The 27500-nt window shown below is 37.8% G+C and overlaps 1 long non-coding RNA gene across 1 annotated transcript in view; it reads right to left on the reverse strand.

The window, feature by feature from the left end:
• Positions 1-12183: 12183 nt before the first annotated feature.
• Positions 12184-27500, reverse strand: part of LOC115224860 — a 108494-nt gene continuing 93177 nt past the window's right edge. The window contains exon 3 of the long non-coding RNA XR_003882897.2: positions 12184-12226. This is a non-coding gene — a long non-coding RNA (uncharacterized LOC115224860). The remainder of the gene's footprint in view (positions 12227-27500) is intronic.

Below are 27500 nucleotides of genomic sequence, written 5' to 3' on the forward strand. Positions count from 1 at the left end.
AAATTAAAGATCAGATCAATAACTGTCAATATAAGGATCAGAATGCCTGATATTGATGATAATGTCGATACGTTAACCCTAATCTGACTGAATTTCTATTGAAATTCTTTGTGTTTCAATTAATTTTCACAAATAATCAACAATGTCGATGGAATCAGTGAAGTTGCAAACATTCTCCCGTATTCTGCAGGTGTTGGCAGATAATAAGGAATGGAAAGGGTTCTTGCGTAAAATTACAACAGCGAATTATAATTTAAATATGAATACTAAGTTATAGAATCCAAGGTGGCCTTATCCAGATTAACAGTGAAAAGGTTTATTCTTTATTCTTTTACTTGTTTCAGTTATTTTGACTTTGGCCAAGCTGGAGCACTGCCTTGAAGGGTTTTAGTTGAACAAACTGACCCCATGACTTATTCTTTAAAGCCTAGTACTTATTCTGTCGGTCTCTTTTGTCGAATTGCTAAGTTATGGGGATGCAAACACACCAACACCAGTTGTCAAGTGGTAAGGGGGGGAAACAAACACAGACACAAAGACACACACACAGATATATATATATATATTTGGTAAAATAGAAAGATGAATAATCTTGTTGCAGATTAATCAAAAGTTTAACCGATACCTTGGTAGCAAAAATCACAGCAGAAGAAAGCACGGTTGGAGATAAAACCATTTGGTGTTGCAACCGTGCGTTGGTCCGGATAATTGAATTTTAATATTATTAGTGAATTGAAGAAATGGAGTTGAACGAAGATTGAACAGAATTCCTTTGCGCCTCTGTTCTGTTTTGTTCTGCCAACGGAATTCCTATTTTTTTCCTGAAGAGAAAGCCACAATATGGTATCCTTATTTAATCAGAATTTGGAAAATTGTGGCTTTTGAAACATGTGTAGAATGCAATAAAAGGAATTCTGTTCAATCTTCGTTCAACTCCATTTCTTCAATTCACTAATAATATATATATATATATATATATATATATATATAATATATATATATATATATAGGTAAACGTTAAAAAAAACACAAACTGGGACAAGAACGTGAAACACACAGACGGGACGACAAAAAAACACACAGACGGGACTTTCGAAGCTCTCAGTCATCAGTCAAGAACCAGATCATCTTCGCAATTTCGGCTGATTAATCATATATATATATACACACTACAAGTATTAATTTTTGCCTCTTTTATAGAGACAAAACGTTTTATAAGACTGCAAAAAAGAAATGCTCAAATAAAATTGAAACAGAGATAAAAAAAAACATTGATCAGAGAACAAACATCAAATCTGAGTCAATGACTTTATCCATAACACCACGGCTCCAAACATTTGATCTTATCTAAATATTACCATGGTTCTTAAACACATAAAATATACATATATGAAAAACACAGATGGTAACAATATATATGCAAATAAAAATACAGATATCTAGAACAGCCTATCAAGAAGGTATATACAATCAACTAAAAGTTCTAAAGCGTGTCATGTGACTAAAAATCTAAATATAATAAAACATCAATCAACTAAAAAAAAACATTCTTTCTCCACTCAAACAAAAAAATATGTCAAAAAACCATGGTAGGTTGGTGTCAGAAACGTTAGCACGCCGGGCGAAATGCTTAGTGGTATTTTGTCGGCAGTTATGTTGTGAGTTCAAATTCCGCCGAAGTCAACTTTGCCTTTCATCCTTTCGGGGTCGATAAATTAAGTACCAGTTACGCACTGGGGTCGATGGAATCGACTTAATACCTAAGTCTGTCCTTGTTTGTCCCCTCTATGTTTAGCCCCTTGTGGGTAATAAAGAAATAGGTTGGAGTCCAGGAGTGTAAAAGAGTTCCACAAAATCAAGTCAAATACATCTATGGCCATTTCGGGAGTTCATTGCTGTGGTTCGATTACAAGTTAAGGTGCATCTCGGCAATGACCCCCTTCATCAGGATGAATAGGAATCTCAACAAATTGTTTGTTCACAATGCTGCATGGCTAACTTAAAAATAACACCACATGGTTAAGTTAGAAATAACACCACATGGTTAAGTTAGAAATAACACCACATGGTTAAGTTAGAAATAACACCACTACTGAGAGTAGGAAAACCGGGACTACATTGCCAAGCAAACCCTGTTTTTGAAACAGTAAGACAGTGTTACACAGGAGAGACTTAGCTGCTATTTCTAGCAGGCTGATCACATGGAACAATGATTCACAACCTTTGCAATATCTGGGGCTAAATCGAAAACCTAGAATTTTTTTTTTTCTTTAAGGGTCCATACCAAATGGAAGTACAACTTAATTAAAGAAAAATTCATTATATTTATAGAGGGAAAAATCATTGGGGGTTACCGGGAGGACACTCGAGGGCCACGACTGAGAGTGGCTGATTCAGATGCTTTCTCCTTGGGCCCTTTATTTACAGTTTGATACTGGAGGTTGAGGGAGGAAGAAAGGGAACTCCCTTTAAATTATCCTCAAATTTGTATTGATCATTCAAGAGAAATCAATAAATCAAGACTCAGGAATGGTAAATCGGTTTTAGAATCTTTGATTCTTCAACATTTTCAATAAATCTAATCTCACTGCACCCCCACCCCATACCATTCTCCCTTTCCTTAAGATTAATAATGGCAATGATGATGACAATAATCTCTCCTGCTTCTTCTCCTTCACCTTCTTCTTTCTCCTTTCATTTTCCTCTCCTTTCTCCTTCTTCTTCTTCTCCTCCTCCTCCTTTCTTCTTCTTCTTTTTCTTCTTCTCCTCCTCCTCTCTCTCCTCCTCCTTTCTTCTTTTTCTTCTTTCTTCTCCTCCTCCTCCTTTCTTCTTCTTCTTTTTCTTCTTCTCCTCCTCCTTTCTTCTTCTTCTTCTACTTCTTCTTCTTCTCCTCCTCCTTTCTTCTTCTTTTTCTTCTTCTCCTCCTCCTTTCTTCTTCTCCTCCTCCTCCTCCTCTCTTCTTCTTCCTCCATTATAATTCCAACAGACATATAAGATACTTCTCAAGAACATCAAACCTCATCGTGGGACAAGACTTGTATTTTTCACACTCTAATGCGTTGGTAGTGGTGATGACAGTGGTGGTGGTGGTGACAGTGTTGGTGGTGATGGTGGTATTGTTGGTAGGGGTGGTAGTGGTAATGGTGGTGGTGGTGATCATGATGACAACAACAACTATGATGACGATGATGATGGCTGTGGTGGTGGTGATGATTATGACGATGGAAATATTGCTGTTGCTGCTGTTGGCAGTGGTGATGGTGGTGGTGGTGGGTTGTTGTGGTGATTATAATGATGATGACGATGATGACGATGACAGTATCAAAGATCTCCTCATACTTCTAAAACACTTTGATTTTTACTTTCATTTGCAAAAAAAAAAAAAAAGTCTGAGAAATAAATTTTTTATGAAATTGGTTTTTGCCAAATGAAGAAGTATTTCTGTCTGTAGACAATGGTTAAGGAATTTCCACCGAGTCTTCGAGAGAGAGAGAGAGAGAGAGGGAGAGAGTGGAGGAAGCGGTGGGGTTGGGGGGTGTCAGTCAACCGAATAACAAGACATTTCAATTAGCGAGCCATGTGATGATAGGGTAACGATGGTTCACTTTGGAAAAGAATCACTTGTTGTGATGAAGCTAGGAGGAGGGGAGGGGGGGCGAGTTACATCAAGAGGAGGAGGAGGAGGAAAAAAGAAAGAGGAAAAGGGAAGCAGAGGAGGAGGAGGACAAAAGATGAGGCAGAGGAAGAGGAAGAGGAGAAAAGAGAAGATGGAAGAGGAGGAGGTAGAAGAGAAAAAGAGGAAAAATGAGGAGGAAGATGATGAAAAAAGAAAGAGAAGGGGGGAAGGAAAGGAAGAGAAAAGAGGAGGAGGAATTTTTTGTGATGGTAGTTTCCAAGGGAAGATCCTGCATCAGGCCTGGACAGTCTTTTTGCAAGAAGCAAGGCCACAAGAGATGCAGCTCCTCGTTAACAGGTGAAAATGCACACTAATGAAAAGAATTGAAGGTAGTTTTTCATTAGGCATAACATTCAGAAAGCCACCCCCACCCACCATGGGGGCCATGACTGTGAAATATGACTACCTGGCCTAGGGCTAAACAACAACAACAACTACAACAACAATAAAATATAAATCATATAACAACAATATAAAAGTCTCACAGGTGTAGATGACCCCCAGCAGCATAGATGCCAGGACCCCTGGACTGGAGATACGTAGAAAGCACTATCCGAATCGTGGCCGAAGCCAGTGCCGCCTCGACTGGCTTCCGTGCAGGTGGCACGTAAAATGCACCAATCCGACCGTGGCCGATGCCAGCCTCGCCTGGCACCAGTGCAGGTGGCAAGTAAAAAGCACCCACTACACTCACGGAGTGGTTGGCGTTAGGAAGGGCATCCAGCTGTAGAAACGTTGCCAGATAAGACTGGAGCCTGGTGCAGCCTTCTGGCTTCCCAGATCCCCGGTCGAACCGTCCAAGCCATGCTAGCATGGAGAACGAACGTTAAACGATGATGATGATGATGATGTAAAGGACTGGAGCAAATCCAGCAAGACATTTTATTTGGCAATTTCTTACATTGGTAGGGAGGGTCACATATTTGTAGGGGAGGGGGTAGGAGCAGAGTTAAATGAATTGAACCCCACCACCATCACATCACTGGTAACCATGTTATCAACATTCACCAGTGGACACCTGCCTGGGTTCAATCTCAACTTTCCCCTACAATGACTCAAACATCAATTTGAAGAAAAAGAAAACCCCTTTTTTGTTTCCACTTTATTAACAGAAAGGAATATGTTGGATGGGTATACATGCACATATATACATGTTTTATGCATATCATCATAATCATCATCATTTAACATCCGTTTTTTCATGCTGACATGGGTTGGACTGTTTGCTAGGAGGTGCCCTGGTTCCAATCTCTGCTCTGGTATGGTTCCTACAACTGGAAGCCCTTCCTAACACCAACCACTTTACAAAGAGTACTGGGTGCTTTTTACGTGGCACCAGCAACAGAAAGGGTCTCCAAGAAGCTTGCAAGATGAAGTTCCATCAATGGTTGCGAAATGGGGAATTGTATTGTGGGAGGTGGCTTTGTACCAGTTGAGGTACTGGCAATGTTTCTACAGCTGGTTAAATGAATAATAGGGGGATAGAGAGATAGGTGGCGATACAAGGATACCTGAGTTGGAAAAGAAAGGAGTGGAAAAGAGAATTAAAGAGAAAGATAGAAACACAGTTATAGAGAACACACACACACACACACACACACACACACACACACACACATATTAGCTAAAAGGTACAGTATTAAATATCCATCATGGCTGGTCTTACTAATCAGTTTCATGCAAAGAATACAATGGAGTGTTAGGTAACAATCCAATTATATAACTTTATGCTCATCAGAGTTAGCCAATATGGAAGGGATATATTCCCTTCTATATTGGCTAACTCTGATGAGTGTAAAGTTATATAATCGGTTTGTTACCTAACACTCCATTATATTCTTTACATGAAACCAATTGCTAAGATGAGACATGATGGATATTCAATACTATACATTTTAGATAATATACCTACTCTACTGACAGATATACAAGTGCATCTTTTCCCTGACTTATAGTCTCTTAGACAATTCATGCATGTGTGAATATATATATATATACAATTATATTAATTTTTTTTGATAAAAATATATTAGTATTGTACATGTTTTCTATTTTCAAAACTGTATACCTACTTTTGCACCACCCTGGGTATATGTGTGTGTGTATCATCCTCATCATCATCGAAAACGGACGCTAAACGATGAAGATGATGATGATGATACACACACACATATACCCAGGGTGGTGCAAAAGTAGGTATACAGTTTTGAAAATAGAAAACACGTACAATACTTATTTATTTTTATCAAAAAAATTAAAAGTTAGCCTCATTTGTGATATTTTCAGTGTCAATCATAATAATACATTTATCATAACTTTTAACTTATTTTCATAAAAATAAATGAGTATTGCATGAGTTTTCATTTTTTTCTGTATACCTACTTTTGCACACCACTATATATATATATATATATAACACACACACACACATTATTCATGTGGTGATAATTGTGTAGTCCCCACCACTAGATAGAACTGTTTAGGTGCCATATATACATACACACATACATATGTTTTATAGATATATGTTTTATATATATATATATATATATACATACATATATATTATTGAATTATCAATAATTCTACAATCCCATGGCATCTTACATGTAATGTATGTATATATACATACATACCTATGTACATACATATATATATATATATATATATATATATATATATATACATACACACACACACACATCACATGAACACCCCTACCCAATATTATAATTGTTAACATGCAATATCTACATATATGCACACACACCCACACACATATACATCACATTACACACACACACACACACACACACACTACATAATAATTGCTAACATGCAATAATGTTGTTCCAATGTAAAGAATGTTCCGAGTTCGTCTGAGATTTTTTTTTTTTTCCAATTTTGTTGATTCCTTCCTATAAGACTGCAGTATTTGAAGTGCGAAGAATTATTAACAATGGGCGTTATAAGATTAAAAATAATGAGTGTTTTTGATCTAAGGAATTAAATTTTCTTCCATGTGTACATACATACATACACACACACACACACATGCTCACGCATTATTGAAATGTTCATAATTCTACACTCACCACCAGATCATAATATTCTTGCTTACATGCAATAATGTTGCTGAAATGTAAAAAAATTCTTTGAACATATTCAAGATTTTTCTCCCCATAAAACTGAGGTAATTGAAGCATGGAGCAGGCTTAACAAATCGCAAGGCTGATTTAACAGTATCATAAACCACTGGGCAATGCATTTTGGGCCCTTAGAAATACAACAGCAACATACATGGGTTAATATTGGTGCCCCTAGATCTGTAAGGCCCCCAAGATAAAGGCTGATTTAACAGTATCATAAACCACTGGGCAATGCATTTTGGGCCCTTAGAAATACAACAGCAACATACACGGGTTAATATTGGTGCCCCTAGATCTGTAAGGCCCCCAAGATAAAGGATAAAGAGTAAAGACCCCTTCTGTCATAAATGACCATGAAATTGCACCTAGAAAATTCCCCTCTGGGGCACAAGTCTGGGCAAGGTTGTTTATGGAAGACCAGCAGTCACCCTTCTTCACACCATTATAGGTACATAGGGTAAAGGGGAAAGACCCCCTTTGGTCATGAATGACCATGGGATTGCACCTAGAAAGTTCCCCTCTGTGGCACATGTCTGGGCAAGGTTGTTTATGGAAGACCAGCAGTCACCCTTCTTCACACCATTATAGGTACATAGGGTAAAGAGGAAAGACCCCCTTTGGTCATGAATGACCATGGGATTGCACCTAGAAAGTTCCCCTCTGAGGCACAAGTCTGGGCAAGGTTGTTTATGGAAGACCAGCAGTCACCCTTCTTCACACCATTATAGGTACATAGGGTAAAGGGGAATGACCATGGGATTGCACCTGTAAAGTTCCCCTCTGTGGCACATGTCTGGGCAAGGTTGTTTATGGAAGACCAGCAGTCACCTCTTCACACCATATAGGTACATAGGGTCGGGAATGACCATGGGATTGCACCGTAAAGTTCCCCTCTGTGGCACATGTCTGGGCAAGGTTGTTTATGGAAGACCAGCAGTCACCCTTCTTCACACCATTAGGTACATAGGGTAAAGGGGAATGACCATGGGATGCACCTGTAAAGTTCCCCTCTGTGGAACATGGGCAGGTGTTTATGGAAGACCGCAGTCACCCTTCTTCACACCATTTAGGGTACATAGGGTAAGGGAAGACCATGGGATTGCACCTGTAAAGTCCCCTCTGTGGCCACATGTCTGGGCAAGGTTGTTTATGGAAGACAGCAGTCACCCTCTTCACACCATTATAGGTAATAGGGTTAAAAAGGGAAGACCATGGGATTGCACCTGTAAAGTTCCCCTCGTGGCACATGTCTGGGCAAGGTTGTTTATGGAAGACCAGCAGTCACCCTTCTTCACACCATTATAGGTACATAGGGTAAAGGGGAATGACCATGGGATTGCACCTGTAAAGTTCCCCTCTGTGGCACATGTCTGGGCAAGGTTGTTTATGGAAGACCAGCAGTCACCCTTCTTCACACCATTATAGGTACATAGGGTAAAGGGGAATGACCATGGGATTGCACCTGTAAATTCCCTCTGTGGCACATGTCTGGGCAAGGTTGTTTTGGAAGACAGCAGTCACCTCTTCACACCATTATAGGTACATAGGGTAAAGGGGAGAAAGACCCCCTTTGGTCATGAATGACCATGGGATGCACCTGTAAAGTTCCCCTCTGTGGCACAAGTCTGGGCAAGGTTGTTTATGGAAGACCAGCAGCACCCTTCTTCCCATTATAGGTACATAGGGTAAAGGGGAATGACCATGGGATTGCACCTAGAAAGTTCCCCTCTGAGGCACATGTCTGGGCAAGGTTGTTTATGGAAGACCAGCAGTCACCCTTCTTCACACCATTATAGGTACATAGGGTAAAGGGGAAAGACCCCCTTTGGTCATGAATGACCATGGGATTGCACCTGTAAAGTTCCCCTCTGTGGCACAAGTCTGGGCAAGGTTGTTTATGGAAGACCAGCAGTCACCCTTCTTCACACCATTATAGGTACATAGGGTAAAGGGGAATGACCATGGGATTGCACCTAGAAAGTTCCCCTCTGAGGCACAAGTCTGGGCAAGGTTGTTTATGGAAGACCAGCAGCTGCCCGTGCATTCCAGCTTCCCCTCCTTTCCACGCCACTGATGTTACCCAAGGGAAAGGCAAAGGGGCCAATACAGCTTGACACCAGTGATATTGCAACTCATTTCTACAGATGAGTGAATTGGAGCAAAGTGAAATAAAGTGTCTTGCTCAAGAACACAACACACAGCCTGGTCTGGGATTAGAACTCACAACTTCACAGTTGCAAGCCTTACAATCTGGGGAGTTTATTTTAATGGCCTACCAATGTATAGTGCTGGGAGATACTCGGCCACAAATGGAATCAAAATTGAAAGAACAGGATAATGATGATGATGATGACGATACTACTACTACTACTACTACTACTACTAATAATAATAATAATAATAATAATAATAATAATAATAATAATAATAATACTAATAATAATAATAATAATAATAATAATAATACTAATAATAATAATAATAATAATAATAATAATAATAAGACCAAAACAATAAAGTTTGCTTATTGATCGACATGAGCATCCCCTGTGATCATAATATCTCAGCGAAAGAGTTTGACAAGCTCAGAAATATAAAGACTACTCATTGAAATTGAGAAAATGTGGCATCTCAAGGCGGTTACAATACCAGTGATCGTAGGAGCACTAGGAAATCAAGAAGGGAACCGAAAATTATATGAGAATTATCCTGCAAAAGATTGTCTTAACTGGTACATCACACGTATTGAGAAGAGCATTGTCGATTGAGAACTGTTGCTGCTCATGTATTTAATTTAACTTTACAAAAAAAAAAAAAAAAAATGATCGAACTACTATGAGTTTGGTTTATGGCCTACCAATATACACTATGAGTTTCTTTGCCTAGGAGTGGGAAGACACTCGGCAAAGAATGGAAGCAAATTTGAAAGAAGAAAAAAAAAGTAATAATAATAATAATAATTCCCATAGTACTCATGGGAACTGCCCATATCCTACAAAAGATATTGTCTAAGTAATCTCAAATTTTAAAACAAACTCATAATTTTCTGTTTTCTTAAACATTCTTTTGAACAATATCATGGGCAAAACCAAATATATGACACCCTAGGCAATAGCATCAACATGAACTTCTAATTTGTTGTCTCTTGAGGTCTCTGGGTGAGACTTGCAGCTGACTTGTACAAAGCAAGTCAAACATATAATAATAATAATAATAATAATAATAATAATAATAATAATAATTTTGTGGGTGGAGATAAGTTGATTACATTAAGCCCAGGTTTCCATTGGTAATTATTTTATTTATCCTGAAAGGATGAAAGACAAAGTCAGCCTTAACGGAATTTGAATCCAGGAAGTAAAGATGGATGAAATGCTGTTCAGCATTTTGCCCTGAAGAACTCAGTGGAAATTGAGCTGAAAATGTAGAGATGAATAAAATGTTTGTAAGCATTGTATCCAGCCAACAATTCTGTTAGCTCACTGCCTTAAATAATAATAATGATGATAATAATAATAATAATAATAATAATAATAATAATAATACTAATAATAATAATAATAATAATAATAATAATAATAATAATAACTGAAGCACTCAGAGAGCGCAAACCTCCACCAAGGCAACACCAATGTCCTCTCAACGATTAGCCAGAGATGATTTTTAAAATGAGAACATCTGAAATAAACTCAATTGCTCTCCCAAACACGAGAATAATAAAGATGAACCCGAACCGCTCTCAAAGATTAAGCAAAAGAAAACAGGAAAAATAATCCAGAATCCTTGTCTGGTACCAGATTGATCCCAAAATCTAATCAGTTTGTGCCAGTCATGAGGTCAAAGTTTCATCCGAATCCATTCAGCAATTCTTGAGATACCTTGCCTGTGAACAAACAAATAAACAAACAAACATGACTGAAAACAACACCTCCACCTTAGTGAAGGCGGAGCTAATAATAATAATAATAATATCAATTACAGGGCAATTTTGGAAATCATAACCACATATTTTATTACCTCAAATGGATAATCAGTGAAGTTGACTCATGTAGGACTTGAACTCACAACACCTAGTCAACTATATTTATTGTGTGAACTTTAGAAGGTTAAATTCTAATTTCCTGAAATTATTTCCTCTTTTCTTTGAGAGTCACAAACAATTACCGCTAGGTCTTTGTTTCTTTTTCTCTCAAACAAAATAAACAGATTATTTCAATTAATTAGGAATTGCTTTCATTTGACATTTCAGTAGGGGAGTTGTTAACTTAATTATACGTATAACTATGTGATAATATGTTCAAATACCAGACTGCCACTTCAGGGCTGACACCAACACCCAAATACATCCAAAGCAGTTTATAAAGGGATTGGTGTTAGGAAGGACTTCAAGCTGTAGAAAGGCCCCCACTCAAAATAGAATGTTTGGAGTGAGTTATGGCCCCCTCACTCATTTGTAGAGGTATGTGGGCTTAGTGGTTAGGGCTGTTGGACTCATGATTGTGAAATTGTGGTTTCAATTCCTGGACCAAGCAACACATTGTGATCTTGAGCAAAACACTTCATTTCACATTACTCAAGTCCACTGAGTTGGCAAAAATGAGTTAATCCTGTGATGGACTCATGTCCCATCCAGGTGAGGAATGTATCTGCCATGGAAACCAGCTCTTATGAGCTGACATGACTTGAGAAGGTAACCTTTACCTTTTTCTCACTCATTTGGGAGATGAACTTTAAATTTAGAACTCACACAGAGTACCAAAATCTGTCCAACCGACTTGGAAAGTGGACAGAAAAATGACATTAAGGTCTTGCTTGGATTAACACCACCACATCAACTATAGAACTCAACATTTTAGAATTTAAGTCACCTAAGTCTACAGGGAACACCTCTGTCATGAGTATCTGAGCAAGAGAGTAACTTAGTGTTATATTTTGGGATAAGTCTGTTTTCATTTTTTTTTTAATTGTCAAATAGACACGTACTGTATATTTGTTTTTTACTTACAGAACAGGAATAGACACATGGGGGTGAGAGTTGCTGAAGAGGTCACAGAAAGGGTGATGAAAGATTTTCAGACAAAGGACATGAAATAAGAGCACTAATAAAATAAATTTCAAGATCGAGTATTTAGTCCGTGTGCTTATTTGGCAAAAAAAAAAGAAAGAAAAAAATGACAATCCGAAAATAAAACAATATCTGTTTCAGCCCACGGTTTCACATCAGGAATTTTGCAACACAAATTCATAAACGTGATAACTTATTTCCTACTTTTTATCAATTTTTTAGAAGCTGTGAATTGGAATGTGGAAAAAGAAGAAACAAACGGAAACATTCACACAACACTTAATAAATAAGAAGATCCCTTACCTGTAACTTCTTAGAGTGAGAGGAGCATCACAGCTGTAAAACAAAAGCAAAAAACGGTTAGGGAATGAGTTAAGAAAATGATCACGGCACAAAAGAAATGGAAAACTTGACTATTTCGATACCAGATCTGTCTGCAATCACCTCTGGTTCTATCACACTGGTCTACTCTCTTTACTTGTTTCAGTCATTTGAATGCGGCCATGCTGGAGCACCGCCTTAGTCAAGCAAATCGACCCCGGGACTTATTCTTTGTAAGCCCAGTACTTATTCTATCGGTCTCTTTTGCCGAACCGCTAAGTGACGGGGACGTAAATACACACCAGCATCGGTTGTCAAGCAATGCTAGGGGGACAAACACAGACACACAAACACATACACATACATACATATACATATATATACATATATACGACAGGCTTCTTTCAGTTTCCGTCTACCAAATTCACTCACAAGGCATTGGTCGGCCCGGGGCTATAGCAGAAGACACTTGCCCAAGATGCCACGCAGTGGGATTGAACCCAGAACCATGTGGTTGGTTAGCAAGCTACTTACCACACAGCCACTCCTGCGCCTAAAACTTGCCATGATTAGAGTGAGTTTGCTAAATTATGTTCTAAGCATCGGCTTAATAATGAAAACAAAGTTTGTTTTTGCTAAATCCCTACAAATTCTTGATTGTGTTTTGGAAAATTAATTGAAAATTATGGCTGTGAACAATGTTTCTCATTAGAAATATGGTAATGAAAGGGCTTCCATCGTGTTTTATAATGTAAATGGTATTCATTAACACAACAACAACAACAAGAAAAATAGCAGAATCAATGGAAATTTATTCATAGACTGAACATTTTCAATATGACATGTATATACATATACACACATCTATATACACACTTGCACACACACACACACATATGTGCACAGTTTTTGCAAAGCTGCCTTCTGGTTGTTTATTTAGCCCTGTCTTCTACCTTTGGTTGACGAACCGTTTTTAGTTCTCCCCCTCCACCCTTTCCTTATATCTTATACACACACACACACACTAATTCATACATACACACACTAATTCAAACACATTCACACATGCACTCTGATTCACAAAAATACTCACTGTCACTCTCTCTCTCTCTAGTTCACACACACACACACACTAATTCATACATACACACACTAATTCAAACACACACACACATGCACTCTCTTTTTCCTTCTCTCTGATTCACACATACACACACACACACACTCACTAATTTACACACTCACACACATGCACTTTCTCTTTTTCTCTGGTTCATACAGACACACACACTAATTCACACACACATACTGTAATCCATACATACAAACACACACACTCTAATTCACAAACACACACACACACACACACTCTCTAATTCACAAACACTCACACACATGCACTTTCTTTCTCTTTCTCTCTGGTTCATGCACACACACACACACACACACACACTCTCTTTCCCTCTGATACCCCCCACCCCCACCCGCCTTTATCTGCCAGTTCCTCCTTACAGAGACAATATTCGTGGCATAAAAGCAAATCCCAGAAGTGAATCGACCAAAACTGATTTCCTTTATTTTACAGAAAAGCAAAACAGACAACTGGAAATCCTGTCTCCTGTTCTCTACTACATGTGCCACATTCACAACACATGGTATTGGCAGAATCATTGGATGGTCGGGCCAAAATACCTTTACTTTCTAAATTCAAATCCCGCCAAAGGTAACTTTTACCCTTTCTCAGCACCAGCCAAGAATTGCTATCTTAATATTTCAATAAGGCATAAAAAAAGTGAGCTGGCAGAATTGTTAGAACACCAGGTAACATGCTTAGCAGCATTTCGTCCATCTGAGTTCAAACTCTACTGAGGCCGACTTTGCTTTTTCCTCCTTCTGAGATTGATGAAGTAAATACCAATTGAGCACGAAGGTTGATGCAATCAATTTACCTCTCCCCCAAAATTGCTGGCCTTGTGCCAAAATTTGAAATTATTATTATTATTCTGGTTTGGCTCAGGTTTGGTCTTGTTCCTGGTAGGATTTATGTGGGTAGCGGGTTACTACCTTGTAACCTCAGGTATCCACAAGTTTCCAGCAGTCTATCAAGTGCTTAAAACCCTTCTGATAATCCTCACTGTCCTTAAGAGACAAACTTTCTGTCAGAACTCAACTGGGCAGTCTATTCTAATCTCCTTCAGCCATTTCTCTATATCTTTGCTTTCTGTTCCCAACGCACCAATTATTATAGGGACAACCTTTACTGCTTTCATGCTCCAAATTCTCCCTATTTCAAATTTTAAGGGATTGTATTTTTTGTGTTTCATCCTCTTCCTTTACAATCCTGGAATTAAACAGACAAGATGGATCAATCAGTAAGCAACTTCACTTTTCCTTGTCTATAATTATTATGTATTTATATAGACAACAAGCTTCTTTCAGTTTCCATCTACTAAATTCACTCACAAGGCTTTTGTTGGCTTCAGACTCTAGTAGAAGACATTTGCCCAAGGTTCCTTCCATGCACTGGGACTGAACCTGGAACTACATGGTTGAGAAGCAAGCTTCTTACCCATGCGACCAGGCCTGTGCAAGTCTACATGTTAACCCATTTGATACCAATTTGCCAAGTTCTTTGGTCAACCACCTCACCAATAACAACACTGAACACCTTTTTGATCTCCATGTGTCTAACACACGTGGACATGCCTACAAAGTCAGAAAACAACACAGCTCCCAAGACTTTCGGAAACATTTCTTCATGCTCAGAGTTGCTGAAGCATGGAATAAACTGCCTGCGTCAGTTGTTGACTGCCATGACACTGCATCCTTTAAGGCCCTCATGCTTTCCGAAATCCGCCGAAACTACACCTGATTATATATACACTTTAGATGAGTTGTAGTGCACCTGAGCACTGTACACAATTATTATTATTATTATTTTATTATTATAAATTCCTTGTTTTGAAGAGGTCTGACTAAATTAAAACATTCCATCAAAATTCCATGTTCATTTATATTCCAAACCCCAGGTTAAGAATTTAATAATTCTTCATTATTTGGCAACAAAGACGTTTCCACAGAAATAGGCAAACAAAAGGTGTTAATGTATTCACATATTTCAGAGAAGGCATTCTGTTATTCTTTTACTTGTTTCAGTCATTTGGCTGTGCCCATGCTGGAGTACTGTCTTTAGTCGAGCAACTCGACCACACGACTTATTCGTTGTAAGCCTAGTACTTATTCTATAGGTCTCTTTTTGCTGAACTGCTAGGTTACGAGGATGTAAACACACCAATGATGGTGTGGTGGTGGGGGGGACAAACACAGATGCACAAATACATACACACACACATATACATACACACACACCACACACACACACACACACACACACATATATATATATATATATTATACACGACGGACTTCTTTCAGTTTCCATCTACCAAATCCACTCACAAGACTTTGGTCAGCCCAAAGCTATAGTAGAAGACACTTGCCCAAGATGCCATGCAGTGGGATTGTACCTGGAACCATGTGGTTGGGAAGTAAGCTTCTTACCACACAGCCACTCCTGCGGTATGTAATTATTATCAAAATTCTTGAGTAAAATTGACCAAAACGGAACCATTGTTCTCAAGAAAATCAAAAGATGAATAGTGATGGCAAAATGTGCCTTTTCAAAAATGTGTAACATCTTGAGATTCTGTAGTCTGAGCATCAAGACCAGTAGCCATTTGCTGAACTGCTATGTCTATCTTGTGTTAATGTATGGAAGTGAGGCATGGTCTGTAACAGTGACTCACAATGTGGGTGGTACTGCCCCACCTGTGGATGGTGGAAAGATCAAGAGGTATGTTGAAGCAAAGTGAGTGATAATAGGGTGGCCAAAAGGGGGCGATGGATGTAACCCTACCTCCCACCAAAAAAAAAAATAACGCGTTATTTAGGTTAAGTTTTATTTGTGAAATACTGTTGTTTTGAATTTGCTGCAGGAAGTGGTGCTGAGTGGGTGGGGGGTGTTAGGGATGTAGCTCAAATGTTAAGGGGGCGGCAGCTCAAAAAAGTTAGGGAACCACTGGTCTATGGCATCAGAAATGAGAAGAGGCTTGGAGAGCTGTGAAATGTGGTTCTTAAGGGGAATTTTGAGGATAGCATGAACTGACAAAGTGTCCAATGAAGAGGGGATGACCCCTTGCATAGTGGAAAATAGGAAACTGCTTCGAGAGATGAGGGTCAAGCAACTGAGATTTCTTGGTCATGTGATGAGGAAAGAGGGCCCGGAAAATTTAATGATGATCGGAAAGGTGGGGGAAGAAGGATGGTCTAGATGTCAAGCTTGAGGAGCTGGCTGGAAGAAAGAGGCATTAAAACATCAGGAAAGTGGAACCATTACAGAAACCAAAGGGCAAAGGATCGTGGTAGAACACGATCACCTATGTCCTACATTCTGGATATGGCACCTAAAAGAAGACAAACAACATAAAAAAAAAAACTGGAAGAAAAAACAGCAAGAATCGCAGGACAAAGCAGTAAACATCAAAGAGGGTTGATGGATACTCACGGTACCGAATGACCATTATAGATTGTTATGGAATATTTTTAACTACAACAAACCTTTGAAATTAAGAGGCATTAAAAGAGTTAAGATGCCATATATTTGGTTATTATTCTAGCAGACTGACAAAACCAAAAAAACAAAGAATTTAAGTAACAAAAGAAGAAAACCATTTTTTGAAAAACACATTTTCCTCCAAATACTTTTAGAAATAGCAGCTTTCTTCTCACCGTTTTTTTTTTAATAATAAATCTTTTTTTTTTTTTTTTACTTTTTCTGATTCCTATAGAAATATTGTTGTATCAGTGGTATTGTTGTTGGTGTTATTGTCGTTGCTTCTTTTAACTTCTTCTGAATGTGGAGAAGGCAGTTCGCAAGAATTAGATCTTTCTATTTACTGAGAAGATTGAGAGAGAGAGAGAGAGAGAGAGGGAGGGAAAGAAATAGAGGGAGAAAAAGAGAGGTGAAGGTAGAGGGAGGGGATGAAGAGAGAGTAAGATAGAGAGAGGGAAGAGAGAGATGAAGAGAGGGAGAAAGTGGGAGAGGAGAGGGATGGGGGGAGTAAAGAGGTGGGGGGCTGGTTTATGTCAAGGTGATTCCACAAGCTGTTATTTATTTATTTATTTATTTATTTATTATTATTATTGTTATTATTATTATTATCATTATTGTTATTATTGTTATTATTATCATTATTATTATTATTGTTATTATTGTCATTATTATCATTATTATTATTATTGTTATTATCGTTATTATTATTATTATTATTATTATTGTTATTATTATCATTATTATTATTATTGTTATTATTATTATTATTATTATTATCATTATTATTATTATCATTATTATTGTTATTATTATCATTATTATTATTATTGTTATTATTGTTATTATTATCATTATTATTGTTATTATTATTGTTATTATTGTTATTATTGTTATTATTATTATTATTATTATTATTGTTATTATTATTATTATTATTGTTATTGTTATTATTATTGTTATTGTTATTATTAGTATTAATAATATTAACATTTAATACATCAGAAATGGTTGTTAAATGCATTAAAAGAAAATAGTGTTAAATATAATAAATTTGATTGAATTAAAGGTAAAAAAGGAGGATAAAGAAACTCAAACAATGAGTAAAATATAAATAATGATGATAATAATAATAATAAAATGAAATTTAACACAGAAAATCATTTTTTATAAACTCAGAGTTTCTGGATTTGAGAAATGTTCCATTCTCAATGTCAAGATTTGTATGGGTTGTATTGTATTGTAGTGGTGGTGGTGGTGGTGGTGATGGTGGGGGTGGCAGTGGTGGTTGTAATGATGGTGGTGGTGGTGGTAGTGGTTGTGATGCTAGTGGTGGTGTTGGTGGTAGTGGTAGTGGTGGTGGTAGTAGTGGTGGTGTTGGTGATGGTAGAGGTGGGAATGAATGTGGTAGCGGCTGTAGTAGTGTTAGTAATAGTAGCAATGGTGGTGGTGGTGATGGTAGTGATGGTGGTGGTGATGGTAGTGATGGTAGCAGCAGTACTAAAAGTGATGGTGGTGGTAGAGCTGGTGGTAGTGGTGGTGGTAGTAGCGGTGATGATGATAATGGCAATGGTAGCACAAGTGTCAATTGAGTAGAGTAAAAAATTTTGCAGATATTTGCACGTGTGTTAGGTTGCAGTATAGGCTGCAGTTTGTACACCACATGACCAAAGTAGTTCAAGCTGTGGAAGACCAATATCCTGTGAGGGTGGTAGCATGATGGTGGTTGGTGCACTGACCCATTGAGATTTGCTTTACTCTAAGCCCTTCTGCTGCAGGGCTTCATACTGCTTGAATGGCCTGGAATAAACTGCAGCAACTCGAGCGAATCAAACAGATGTTAAGCCAAGCGTGTAGTTCCAACCTTACTCCCTCGGATTATTACCAGTTCCGATCGATGGCTCATTTCCTGCGCTCATGATGCTTCATCAACTGAGAGGAGGTGTAAGGTATAGTGAAGGAGTTATTTGCCTTGAAGGAACAAGAACTGGTCTCAGCATAGGATCCAAGAGCTGGCAGAAAGGGGTCTTCAGACGATGCCCCATGATAGCCTCTTCTTTGAATTCTAAGCTGCTTTTGTTGTAATTTACCAAAGTATTGCATAACTTTTGACTCAACACAATAGAACGGAGCATGGATCTGATGCCACACCCAGCATATAGTCCAGACCTAGCTCCCTCAGATTATTTTTGTTCCCTTCCATGGCTCACTTCCTGTGTTCATGATGCTTCATCAACTGAGAGGAGGTGGAAGACACAGTGAAGGAGTTCTTTGCCTTGAAGGGACAAGAACTGGTCTCAGCATAGGATCCAAGAAGTGGCAGAAAGGGGTCTTCAGACGGTGCAACACGATGGCCTCTTCTTTGAATTCTTGGCTGCTTTTGGTGTAACTTGATGAATGAATAAAATAATTCACCAGAATATTGCCAAACTTTTCACTCAACATAATAAAAGGTAAAGACCCTTTTCAGTTATAAATGAGCATGGGATTGAACCAAGAAAGTTCCCCTCCAAGGCATAAGTCTAGGCAAGGTTGTTTATGGAAGACCAACAATCTTCCATGCATATCAGCCTCTCCTCTCCGTCCCACCAATGTTATCCAAGGGAAAGGAAAAGGGGACGATACAGCTTGGCACCAGTGATGTCACAACTCGTTTCTACAGATGAGTGAACTGGAGCAACGTGAAATAAAGCGTCTTGCTCAAGAACCCAACATACAGCCCAGTTCAGGAATTGAACTCACTTCGTCATGACTGTAAGCCCCAACCTTCTAACCACTGAGCCATGCATCTTCACTCAATACAATAGTTACATAATAATGAGAAAGTTATAATGAACAACAGCTTAAACTAAATAATTTGCCAAACTTAGGCAACTTTGAAACGTTTAAAAGTCCGAGAGAGAGAAAAGCGAGAGGGAAGAGGTTTTGTAGTTTGTCAAGAGTTTTTCATATACAGTTATCATCAATTAGGGATAATTTAGGCTTTAAAAAGGGGCTTCCATTGAGACCAAGGCCTCTGTTTAATAACAGCATGTGTGTGAGTGCATGTGTGTGTGTGTGTGTGTGTGTGTGTGTGTGTGTGCAGATTTCTTTTATTGTTAGAGGCCACATGATGGCCAGAAATCAGTTGACCAAAACCAGGCACTGGCACCAGGATCTTTGGCTCTCTATGGAGACTTTGACAAGCTCACACATGATTGGATTTCTTGACTGCATCTGCAGCAACAGGCACTTCACTGCACTTCATTGCATCTACTACAATATGAGCTAAATGCACATTTGCACTGCACTTCACATGACTGCACCAACTCCAAATACACCAGATGCACATGCATGTACACACACTGCACTTCACACCACTGCATCTACAACAATACACGGTGGGGTACACACACACACACACTGCACCCCCATACATACCCTGCTCCCCCTCAGTGCAAAGTAAGTGCGATAAACCAAGGGAACAATATTTTGTATCTGAACCATATTGGAAAGATAAAGAAAAAAAAAGCTTTTAAAATCAATAATGGTAGCGGTACTGGTAGTGATGGTTGCGGTGGTGGTATTGGTGGTACTAGTAGTGATGGTGGAACTGGTGGTGGTGTTGGTGGTGGTAGTGTCGGTGATAGTGCTGGTGGTGGTAGTTGTGGTGGTACTGGTAGTAGTACTGGTACTGGTAGTGAAGGTTGTGGTGGTGGTGGTGGTGATGACAGTGGTAGTGGTACTGGTAGTGATGGTGGAACTGGTGGTGGTGGTGTGGTGGTGGTGGTGGTGGTAGTGGTAGTAGTGGCGGTGATAGTGCTGGTGGTGGTAGTTGTGGTGGTACTGGTAGTAGTACTGGTACTGGTAGTGAAGGTTGTGGTGGTGGTGGTGGTGATGACAGTGGTAGTGGTACTGGTAGTGATGGTGACACTGGTGGTGGTTGTGGTGGTGGTGGTGGTAGTGAAAGTAGTAGTAGTGTCAGTGATAGTGCTGGTGGTGGTGGCTAATGTAGTTGTGGTGGTACTGGTAGTGAAGGTTGTGGTGGTGGTGATGACAGTGGTAGTGGTACTGGTAGTGATGGTGACACTGGTGGTGGTAGTGGTAGTAGTAGTGTCAGTGATAGTGCTGGTGGTGGTGGTTGTGGTGGTACTGGTAGTAGTACTAGTACTGGTAGTGAAGGTGGTGGTGATGACAGTAGTAGTGGTACAGGCAGTGATGGCGGCACAGGTGGTGGTTGTGGTGGTGGTAGTGGTAGTAGTGGCGGTGATAGTGCTGGTTGTGGTGGTTAATGTAGTGGTGGTGGTGCTAGTGAAGGTGGTAGTGATGATGGTGGTGGTGGTTGCTGTGGTAGTGGTGGCAACGATGACAATGGCGACAGAGACAATAAGTGATGATGATGATGGTTGAAGTTGATAATGATGTTGGTCAGAACGATGTCGATGTCGAGGAAGGTCGTGATGGTGGTGAGGATGATGATGATGATGATGAAGGCAGTCATGAAAGTGGTGGTGGTGGTGGTGGTTATGATGGTGGCGAACAGTTTGATGAACCAAATGTGAAAGGGGGGGGGGACCCCTCCAAAACCGCCCCCCCTCCCCCAACCAGCTGGATTAACAATAGCAGCAATCACAGAATTTGTGAAAATAATTCCTCTGTAGAAGTCGCGATATATTTTGTTTGTTGGTTTCCACCACCACCGCCAGAACTACCACCACCACCATTGCCATAACGCTTTATCTGTCTTACAACATTACAGGTAGAAAGAGGTGGGGTTGGAGCCGGGGTGGGGAGGAGGAGTAAAATCAAGAATATATTCCACAGAGTGGAATGGTAGGAATCAAGCAAACAAATTTGATTGTCTGTGTGTGTGTGTGTAAATAGATGTGTGCACATATAATGTGTGTGTTTACGCATAAATACATACATATTAGCATATATATATATATATAATATATATATATACATACATATATATATATATACACACACACATATATATTAATACCTACACACACCTATATACATATATATATATATTCACACACATGCATGCATGTATATATGTATATATATAAATATATATACACATATATACACACACATGCACATATATATATACACACATATATATACACACACATACACATATAAATACACATACACACACACACACACCACATATACGCACGCGCACACACACACACACATAACACACACCATCGTCATCATTTTAACGTCCACTTTCCCGTGTTTGCAAGAATCAGTCAGAGTTTACTGAGGCAGGTTTTCTACAACTGGATGCTCTTCCTATCACCAACCCTCACCTGATTCCAATCAAAGGTAATATCCCCCTATGGCTAGACATGTTCTTGCAGAATATTCTTTACTACTCTACGCACAAGGCCTGAAATTTTTGGAAAGGGAGCCAGTTGATTAGCTCAACCCCAGTACGAAACCGGTACTTATTTTATTGAACTTGAAAAGATGAAAGGCAAAGTTCTGGGTTCAGTCCCACTGCGTGGCGTCTTGTCAGTGGATTTGGTAGATGGAAACTGAAAGAAGCCCGTCGTATATACGTATATGTATATATATGTGTGTGTGTATATGTTTGTCCCCCCAACATTGCTTAACAATCAATGCTGGTGTGTTTACGTCCCTGTAACTTAGCAGTTCAGCATTAAGAGACCGGTAGAATAAGTACTAGGCTTACAAAGAATAAGTCCTAGGGTTGATTTGCTCGACTAAAGGTGGTACTCCAGCATGGCCGCAGTCAAATGACTGAAACAAGTAAAAGAGTAAATTCTCTTATCTATTGACATGTTTTCCCTTACAGATTCCAACAAACAGGAGTGGCTGTGTGGTAAGTAGCTTCCGGGTTCAGTCCCACTGTGTGGCATCTTGGGCAAGTGTCTTCTGCTATAGCCCCGGGCTGACCAATGCCTTGTGAGTGGATTTGGTAGACGGAAACTGAAAGAAGCCTGTCGTATATATGTATATATATATATGTGTGTGCATATGTTTGTGTGTCTGTGTTTGTCCCCCTAGCATTGCTTGACAACCGATGCTGGTGTGTTTACGTCCCCGTCACTTAGCAGTTCGGCAAAAGAGAAACCGATAGAATAAGTACTGGGCTTACAAAGAATAAGTCCCGTAGTCGATTTGCTCGACTAAAGGCGGTGCTCCAGCATGGCTGCAGTCAAATGACTGAAACATGTAAAAAAGAGTAAAAAGAGTATATATATATGTATATATGGTGGTTGTCTACACCTTATGCAGAGTCTGACCACCTCTTATATACCTTAGATCCATCGTGGCATCTGATGTGCCTTTTTAAACTAGACAACGTTCTGAAAAGACACCCACATAGATTGCATATCTGATTTGGACCACCAAGAGCTGCAGATAAGTTCTGGGTTTTTTTTTCTTAAAATGTCTTTTGAGGCCTCCTTTAGACTTACAGACCTTCTGCCATACATGGCATTGTAAGGTGTGCACAGATAGATAGGCAGAATAGTTTGTGGAGGTTCGTTTTCCATTGTGTGTGTGAGTGTGTGTATGCACATATGTATATATGTATATATATATATACACACACACACATATCTACACATACTTATTTACACAGGCTGTGATGATATATATATACACACACACATATATATAAATATATACATATATATAAATATATATATATACATATATATAGATATATACATAAATATACATATAAATATATACATAATATACATATAAATATATACACAATATATACATATATATATATATACAATATTACTACATATATATATATACATATATACATACATCTATTACATATATAAGTACATATAATATATATACATACATATAATATTATATACATACATACATACATATATACATTATATACATATAATATATATATAACTCATATATACATATATATAGATATACATCATACATATATACATACATACATATATACATACATACATAATATACATATATACATACATACATATATACATATATATATCATATATACATTATATATACATTATATATATATATATAATACATACATACATATATACGTATATATATATACATATATATATATATATACACAATTGAGGGTAAAATAATTAATTAATCAATTTCACACCAAGTGTTCAGTATGTAAAAGGACCATTATAGGCGAATTCAAAAATATTCATTATATAATTAGGGCTTAGTAAAAATAAATTACTTTGCCACATACTGAACTAGTAGAAATAGCAGCCAAAAAAAATTTTCTTTAGCATTTCTACTACTTAAAGAAATTTCTCTCAGGATGGATGAGAGAAATTTTCTTTAGTAGTAGAAATGCTAAGAAAGTTTTTTTTGGCTGCTATTTCTACTAAGTTCAGTATGTGGCAAAGTATTTATTTTACTAAGCCCTAATTATATAATATATAGATATATATATATATATATATACATACATACATATATACATATATATATATATATACATACATACATATATACATATTAATACTAACATATATATATATACATATACATATATATTATATTCTATATACATACATTTATACATATATTACATATATATATACTATATATATATATTATCATACATACATACATATATACATATATATAACATATATATATATAGATATATACAATACATATATCATATAATATACATATATATATATATATATATACATATTATATATATATATACATACATACATATATACATATATATATACATTATATATATTATATCACATACATACATATATACATATATATACATATCTATATCATACATATATACCTATATATATATATACATACATACATATATATATACATAATAATATATATATATATATATATATACATACATACATATATACATACATACATACATATATATATATAATATACATACATACATACTACATACATACATACATATATATTATATATATATATACACCTATACATACATATATATACATACATACATACATATATATATATACTATATATATATACATACATATATATATATAATACATACATAATATATATATACATATATATAACATACATATATATACATACGTAATACATATATATACATACTACATATATATACATACATATATATACATACAATATATATACATCATAGATAGACATACATACATATATAGACATATATATATTAATATATATTATATATATATATATATATCTATTATATGCACACACACACATGTGGTTTGTGTGTGCACGTGTATATGTATTTCTGTACATACAAAGTAGGTGCACAGGTGCCTGTGTGGGAATTTTATCAAAGAACTATCACTAAATTGCACCATTCCTTTCACTATTCTGTTGGCTTTCTGCATCCTGTTCCTGCAGCTACAAAATGGTTAGGAACGGATATAAACATAATGGAGATTGATGGCTTGTTTATTAACGCTCTCACATTTTTCCAAACTCTATGCGTATGTAAGTGCATTTTGCTTTCCTCATTCAGTAGTTTTGTAGCTTGCTGTGTGTATGTGTGTGTGTGTGTGTGTACATGTGTATTGTATGTATGTATATTAACGGTAATTATTATTGAAAGGAAAATGTGGAGAAAGGGAAGAATTTTATGAAGATATTGTTGTCAAAGTTGGGTTGGTGCTGTAAGGGGTAAAAAAAACTCATGAAGGGAGAAAAGATTGATGGAAAATGTTGTCTGGTGTATTTATCTCTCTCTATATAAACGGCAGTTTGTCTGTGTGTGTGTCTGTGTGTCTGTTAGGTTGTACCCTCACCCTGACCACGGCTTTCAACCGATTCTGATGAAACTTGACACACACATAGCCCAATGTCATAATTCAAAACTAATGCAGCAAAAATTTTGAAAATTTCCCCCAGTTCTGAAAAAAATTGATAAATTCGACATGGGGTCGAGAATCAGAAACACAAACCACAGACTGTCTAGGGGACGCAACTCGACCTTTTAACTCTCAAAAAAAAATTTACCATCATTTTTTTTTTCATTTCTTTGCTATTTTTTGGCTATAACTCTCTAAAAATGCTTTATAGTTATTTCCCTTACAAACCCGAGCAACGCCGGGTGATACTGCTAGTAGCTTATAAATCAGCCGAATTGTATAACTGGAGCTCCATCGGTTACCATGACGAAGATTTTAGTTGACTCAGTCAGCAGAACAGCATGCTCATGCAAGTGGCTGAGTACTCCAAACACACATGTACTCTTAATGTAGGTTTTAAGGAGGTTCAGCTTGACACAGAATGTGACAAGGCTGGACCTTGGAATTACTTCTACAACTCGCTTTTTTTTTTTTTGCCAGCTGAGTGGAGTAGAGCAATGGGGAATGAAGTTTCTTGCTCAAGAACACAGTACACTGCTGGGAATTGAACTCACAACCTTACAATCAGGAACCAAACACCCAAAACACTAAACCCAAGCCATTTCCTTTCACAATATAGTCTTCCTTTTATTCTTTTGTTTCAGTCATCTGATTGCAGCCATGCTGGAGCACCACCTTTAGTTGAACGAATCGACCCAAGGACTTATTCTATCGGTCTCTTTTTGCCAAACTGCTAAGTTACAGGGACGTAAACACACCAACATTGGTTGTCAAGTGTTGGTGGGGGTACAGACACACAAACACATATATATATATATATATAATGGGCTTCTCAGTTTCCGTCTACCAAATCCACTCACAGGGTTTGGTCGGCCCAAGGCTATAGTAGAAGACATTTGCCCAAAGTGCCACGCAGTGGGACTGAACCCAGAACCATGTGGCTGGGAAGCAAGCTTCTTACCACACAGCCATACCATTTTCTAGAGAACATATGATTCTGCCAGCTCACTGACTTCTCAAGAGTTAATACATGTTTCAAATTTTAGCACAAGGCCAACAATTTTAGGGGGAATGCGTGAGTCAATTACAGTGACCTCCAGGGCTCAGCCAGTAATTATTTCCTCAGCCCCAAAGGAATGAAAGGTAAAGTTGACCTTGGTGGAATTTGAACTCAAAACATAAAGACAGACAAAATAACTATTTCTTTATTACCCACAAGGGGCTAAACACAGGGGGGACAAACAAGGACAGACAAAGGGATTAAGTTGATTACATCGACCCCAGTGCGTAACTGGTACTTAATTTATCGACCCCGAAAGGATGAAAGGCAAAGTCGACTTCGGCGGAATTTGAACTCAGAACGTAACGCAGACGAAATACCGCTAAGCATTTCACCCGGCGTGCTAACGTTTCTGCCAGCTCGCCGCCTTAGACAGACAAAATACCGCTATGCATTTTGCCCAGCATTCTAACGATTCTGTCAGTTTGCCGCCTTAACCATTTGGAGTGTTGGCTTTTGATTGTAGTCACCATGATGTGTTGGAATTTGATGCTAAGATGTTCAAAATAATATCTCCAATGCACGCACACACACACACACACGCACACATATACACACACGCACACACACACACATACACACACACCACACACACACACACACACACCACACACACACACGCACACACACACACACATACACACACACATTTTAGATGAAAGCTTAAAATAAAGTAAATTTGAATAAATGAAATTAAATGATTTCCGCTCTCTAAAGAATTTTCAGATA

Source organism: Octopus sinensis, linkage group LG26 (assembly GCF_006345805.1).
Source record: "Octopus sinensis linkage group LG26, ASM634580v1, whole genome shotgun sequence".
NCBI lineage: Eukaryota > Metazoa > Mollusca > Cephalopoda > Octopoda > Octopodidae > Octopus > Octopus sinensis.